The sequence below is a fragment of the Panthera leo genome, chromosome E1, assembly GCF_018350215.1.
Source record: "Panthera leo isolate Ple1 chromosome E1, P.leo_Ple1_pat1.1, whole genome shotgun sequence".
In the NCBI taxonomy this organism is placed as follows: Eukaryota; Metazoa; Chordata; class Mammalia; order Carnivora; family Felidae; genus Panthera; species Panthera leo.
Genome location: NC_056692.1, coordinates 22,537,179 through 22,543,178, shown reverse-complemented (window position 1 = coordinate 22,543,178; position 6,000 = coordinate 22,537,179). Strand labels below are relative to the sequence as shown.

Genomic DNA, 6,000 nt, shown 5'->3' with positions numbered 1-6,000 from the left:
CACCCTGTCCTTGCTCTGAACCTATTAACTTTCTATGACTATAATTAACACTGAGAGAAGGAGAGATCAGGTGGAGAATACCGGGCCTTAATCACAGGTCACAAATCCATTTCAGAATGAAGATGAACAATGTCCTGAGAGGGGAAAATAAGAGACAATAAATGCCTTCACTGGGGGAATTAAAGCCCTGGAGAGAAGCAGAGAGGACAGAATTCCATCAAGGAAAGTTATCAATATAGTCAGGTAGGAAAAAGATGAGCACATTTAATTTAGGGGTAGGAGGCCTCTAGAAGGCTAGTCTTTTCATGAGTTCCTGGGGATGGAAACACGTGGTTTAAAATTTCAACTTAGCCTTTTTCTACCTGTGTGGCTTTGGGTGAATTAATCTTCAGATCCTCGTTAATAACATGGGAATGACAGGACTCAGTTTGCTGGGTTGTGAAGATTGGAAATCATACTTGAGAGTCTACGTGTATAAATGATAGCATTTTTACATCACTTCCTTGTGATGCTCCTTATTTTCAAATACAAACTGTTCACAACTGTGGGAGGTTTTGATAGGAACCTAAAAATAGGAGAAAGTATCACTAGACTTGGTCAGAAGAATGATGAGAATGTATATTATTTTCCTAAGGCATTTTCCTAGTCTACACTGGCTAACGATCCCCCATGCAACCCATGTGCTTTATAGTTTGCTAAGCACTTCTCCGTAGTGCTCCGTAATCCTCATACCAACCTACCTCCTAAACCATTCCAATTCTTTCAAGAATGAGGAAGCTGGAGTTCGGAGGTGTTGGTACCTGCTGAAAGGTACACAGCCGATGAATAGCCAGGGTGGGCTCCCAAGCACAGGGTCATTTTCCTTTTACTAAGGCCTTCCTCTGAGCAGTTTCCTCACCCTCTTAGGGTAAAACTAACCCTGGGGGTTTAGACTGGGAAATCCTAGAAGAGGGAGGTGCCAGCGAGTGAGTGGGACAAGCATGGGTTTTGATGTCTTACAGATCTGGCTTCTAATAGCTTTTCAGCTACAGAACCTTGACTAAACTAATGAACCCTGATGGGCCCGGGTTGCCTCCATTATGAACCATTACCTGCTTATAGCATTGTTGCGAGGAACAATGAGATAGGAGAGGCGACTCACAACCTCTTACAACGAAACAAGTTCAAAGATGTTAAGGGACTCGTTCAAGGTCACCAGGCTGGACCACCATCTAGCTGAGCCTCAGACCTGGACTCCAGCTCGTCGCACAGTCTGGTGACCAAGGCAACGAGAAGCAGAGGGATGCCCAGATAGGGGCGAATGCAGGCATGCACGGGACTCAGGTTCAGACTCGGCCAGCCCCGCCTCCGGCGGCCTCAGCTCCGCCAGGGGGCGCGCTCGGAGGCTGCGCTCTAGCCCGCCGCGTGCCTCGCCCCTCTCTATGGTGGCTCGGGCGCTGCGGGAGCGGAGGCGCGCTCCCGAGAGGGGGCGGGGCCGCGCCGGGGGCGGGGCCGCGCGAGGGGCGGGAGCGGCCGGGCCGGGCGGCTGGGGATGGGTGGGGGGGCCAACTTCCTGGGGCCGCCCGTGAGGATGTCGCGACCGCCCCCCGGTGCCCCTCAGCCCCGGAGACGCCGCCGCGGCGGAGTCCGAAGCCCCCCTGCCTGAGGCGTCCGCGGCCCGGATCCGGCTCCTCCCCTCCCCTCCCCTCCCAGGTGCGGACCGGGCGGGCGGCCGCGGCAGGTGAGGAGGCGGCGGCGGCGGCGCTGGGATCCGCGGGGCGCCCGGCCTGGGTGGGGTCCTGGGGGAGGCCGGGGTGGGAGCGCTGCTCGGCCTCGGCTCTCGCCGCGCTGTGGTCTGGAAGCGCCTCCTCCGTGCGGGGCGCGGCCTGGGACTCTCCCTGCCTCGCTGGAAGTCTCCGCATCCGGGGCAGCTCGCACCTGTCCCAGTAAAAGTCCCTCCAAAGAAAGCATTTCACCTGTGGGGGCAGTAACAGGAGACGGGTCTTTTCAAATATCCCCAAACGCCTTACATACCGGCAGGTTCAATTGGCTTGTGGGGGGAAAGATGCCGCCTTACGGCAGAGGAAACTGAGTCAGGGACGCGGCGGCCTGGTGTCCCCTTAAAGGAGCTGGCTTGTCCCTGCTTCCTAGCGGAGGAGCCTTTCGGGCCTCTCGGAAGGAGGCGGCTGGAGTTTGGAGGCTTAGTGGAGAAGTTTGGGAAAGTGCTCCCCCCCACCCCCTCCCGCTTTAGGGATTTGTCCTCTGTTCGTGTGAGGTGGTGTGTGAGGTCGTCAGTGGCCAAGACGGAGAGGGAAGTGGGGCCTCTCTGCAGCCGGCAGCCCCTGAGACATTTGCCCAGGCGTAGGAAAGTATGGCTAGACCAGGGGAGTCAGAGCATGGCAGGCATCTGTCTGCTCAGAGCCTGATTTCGGGCCGGTAGAAGATACAAACAACAGCATATTTTCTCCTTTTTGTTGGCCTGCCATTTATTCTAGTGGGAAAAAACTGCTTGTGTAATCAAGGAAGGGTGTATCAAGCTCCTCCCAGTCTACCGCAGGGAGGAATTACGGTTAGCTTGGAAATAGGGCTTTACCCACTACTGTCACTTTGCACCTTGGCTAAAGGCCACGGTGACCTAATTACAGACATCCACAGGTGCATGTGGCCTTCTAGAAAGCAGCGAGTTCCTTATTCATCCCCTTTTACAGGTGGTTTGGAGGACCGGGAAGATTTCCCGTCACTCCTGTTGATACAGCTGTCTGGGGAGCCTTGTGATTTTCTTAGTGACAATTCAAGTTACTGCAATGTGACCAAAGCTGTCCTATTTATTGAGCCATTTTTTTTAGGAGTGGGAGTAGGCAGGGGACAGGTGCTGGGCCGAGTTCCTATACAGAGTTCCAGGGTTGGGAGATGCAGGGTTGCTCTCTGTTCAGGGGATTTCAGGTTTGAATAACTTCTTTATCTTTTTTTGTGTTCTTTTTCACATTCAAGGAAGTGGGTGATGGCAAGTATTTCTGAAGCATTATGGCATATTTCCTAATAATTTTGGACTTCAGAGTACAGTTCATAAATTACAGTTGATTTAGAGGTGTTATTTTTCTTAAGTTTGGGAGTTGTGTATAACAACTTGATGTGGCAAGGCTAAATAATAACTTGATTGTGCTTGAAGGAAATTTCCATGTAATCTAGGAGACACCCACACACTTTAATGTCTATATCTAATTATGAAGATAAGCCCACTAAAAACTTTCAAATTGGTCAGGTAGAGGTAGAGAGCTGTTACTCTGACTGTTTACATTGGGATCAAGGGTTTTAAATTCTCTAAATTGACTTAATTTAACCATTTGCTAAAATAATACGCACAAAACAAGAGCTGTTCTCAGATTAGAAATTAATTTGTTTTTTTTTTTTAATTTTTTAATGTTTTTATTTATTATTGAGAGACAGAGAGACAGAGTGTGAGCAGGGGAGGGGTGGGGGGGGGGGCAACAGAATCTGAAGTAGGCTCCAGGCTCTGAGCTGTTAACACAGAGCCCGACGCAGGGCTCGAACTCACCAACTGTGAGATCATGACCTGAGCCGAAGTCGGTCGCTTAACCGACTGAGCCACCCAGGTGCCCCAGAAATTAATTTGTTTTTAATCTTTCTCATGGCCAAGGGGTTGACATAACTAACTGCTTAGCACTATCTAATAATGCATCTTTAAGGCCTCTTAAGATAGCAGTGGAAGAAGCATTTTCAATTACCAGCATTTAGAAAAGACAAAACAGCAACAGTAACAAAAAAGGGCACAATTTCTTCCCTAAACACATGTTCACTGTCATGTTTATTATAGCCACACCCATCTGTAAGAGTATTGTCCCTAGAACTTTCTGGAAACACCTATAGACACCTAAAGAGTGTTAGGGGGACAAATTCCACCTTGATGTCTTATAATAGAATCTTTAATGCTGCTATTGCTTTAATGGTAGACTAGAGACTTAAAAAAATATTTATTTTGAGAGAGAGTGCTGCACCCACGAGCAGGGGGAGGGGGAGAGAGAGAGAGAGACAGAGAGAGGGAGGGTGGGAGGGAGAGAATCTCACGCAGGCTCCACAATATCCACTCAGAGCTCCACATGTGGTCTGAACCCACGAACCTCAAGATCATGACCTGAGCTGAAATCAAGAGTTGGTCTCTCAACCGACTGCGCCATCCAGGCGCCCCTAGAGACTTTTATATCAAACTTGTACTGACCATAGTGTTTATATTTTGGGATGAAAGTTTTAACCTATGTACCTTTCGAATCTCCTCACCTCTCCAATACAGAGCTAAGTTATAATTTAGAGTTTAATGAGAATACATAGTTTTCAATTGCTATTGGTTAAATCTCAAGGGACGAGCTGCTTTATTATTGTTTGGTAATGGTTACTGGTTTGGTAATGATTACTGGTTATTATTTTTGTTTGGTTACTGGTTATTGGTAGTGGTTACTTGTGTTTATGTAAGAAAGATTTTGGTAATTATAAGGACAATCTGTATTTTTTTATTACATTTTTTTGGTTTATTTTTTAATTGAACTATAGTTGACACACAAGGACAGTCTTTTTATATGCAAACACATGAACTCCCATTCTTTCAATAGGGAAATGGTTTGGTCATTTTCTTGTATCGTGACTTTATATTATCAACAGCGTTTTAAATAGGACTTTTAATAGGATATTCTATTACATCTCAAATGAAAGCCATCCCTGACAGGAAGGAATCCTAGGCCTTGGCTCTCCCAGTTTCCAGGATTTATCAGTTGCCATGGTCAGGACAGTGGTTTTATCTAATCCTATAATGCCATTCTTACTTTAAACCCATTATCTTCCTTTCTCTTGATTAAGATGGTCATGAAGTTTCTTTGCTTTCCCCTGTGCAGGTTGAATATTCCCCATTTTTGATGCATTTGGGCCTGTTAACGTTCTGAATTGGAGCCAAACAGTTGGTTAAGAGAATCCTACTGCACAATCTTAAACATTTTCCTTTTTCAGAGCAAGCATAAAATCTGTGTTTCCTCTGGGGGGGAAATTACCTTTTTGAATCTGATAGGAAAACCAAAGCTGGTTTTTCCAGCTTTGTACCAATACAAAATCTTAACCTTTCCTTTCTGGTTTTGCTAGTACAGTGACTGGTGACAGTAGTGAATGATGAACTAGAGCCATTGGGAGATCCCCAAGTCTTCCCGAATCAGTAAAAAAAAGGTCACATTGTATTCAGTGCAACCTTTAGCCTTTTTAGTGTGTTTTATTGCAAGGAGTTCCCAAAAGCCAGCCATTCCTTGAAAGCTGCAGTTTGCAGCTGAGTCACTAAGGGGTTCTTTAAAAATACAGATTTCCCAGCCCCACCTCCTGGAGATTTGACTGAGTGAATGAGTGATGACCAAGAATCTACATTTTATGTATTTATTTTTTTAATTTTGTAAAAATGTTTATTTTATTTTTGAGAGACACAGAGCATGAGCTGTGTAGAGGCAGAGAGAGAGGGAGACACAGAATCCAAAGCAGGCTCCATGCTCCGAGCTGTCAGCACAGAGCCCAATGGGGGGCTCCAACCCACGAACTGTGAGATCATGACTTGAGTGAGATCATGACCTGAGCCGAGTCAGAAGCTTAACTGACTGAGCCACACAGGCGCCCCAAGAATCTACATTTTAAAAACCATTCTGGCATCTATTTCCAAAAAGGTCCCCAAAGCGATTCTGATATGCAGTCAGGTTTGGGAGCCACTGTTGCACTGCTTTGAAATTCTTTACAAATGGTAGTCCCTTTAAAAGCATCATTATGGTATCCAGGATGTTTGATTTGCTAGAATAGCCCATTTCCTAGTCATGACAGATAACAAAGAGCTTTTATAACTTTTATGTAAATTACTTTACAAAGAGGCACCCCCCCCACCCCCCGCCCTCCCGCTGTATTATCTATCTGGAGTCATGAGGGAGGGTTGGTGAAAGTAGCTTCCTTTATTTCCTGAGTGGACAAATGAATGATAATGTGGAA

General features: G+C 46.8%; 1 protein-coding gene across 3 annotated transcripts in view; it reads left to right on the top strand.

Moving 5' to 3' along the window:
- Nucleotides 1-1,513: 1,513 nt before the first annotated feature.
- Nucleotides 1,514-6,000, top strand: part of RFFL (ring finger and FYVE like domain containing E3 ubiquitin protein ligase) — a 66,019-nt gene continuing 61,532 nt past the window's right edge. For all 3 annotated transcript variants that reach the window (XM_042916424.1, XM_042916425.1, XM_042916419.1), the window contains exon 1: nucleotides 1,514-1,720. The gene's annotated coding sequence lies outside the window, so the exon portion shown is untranslated. The remainder of the gene's footprint in view (nucleotides 1,721-6,000) is intronic.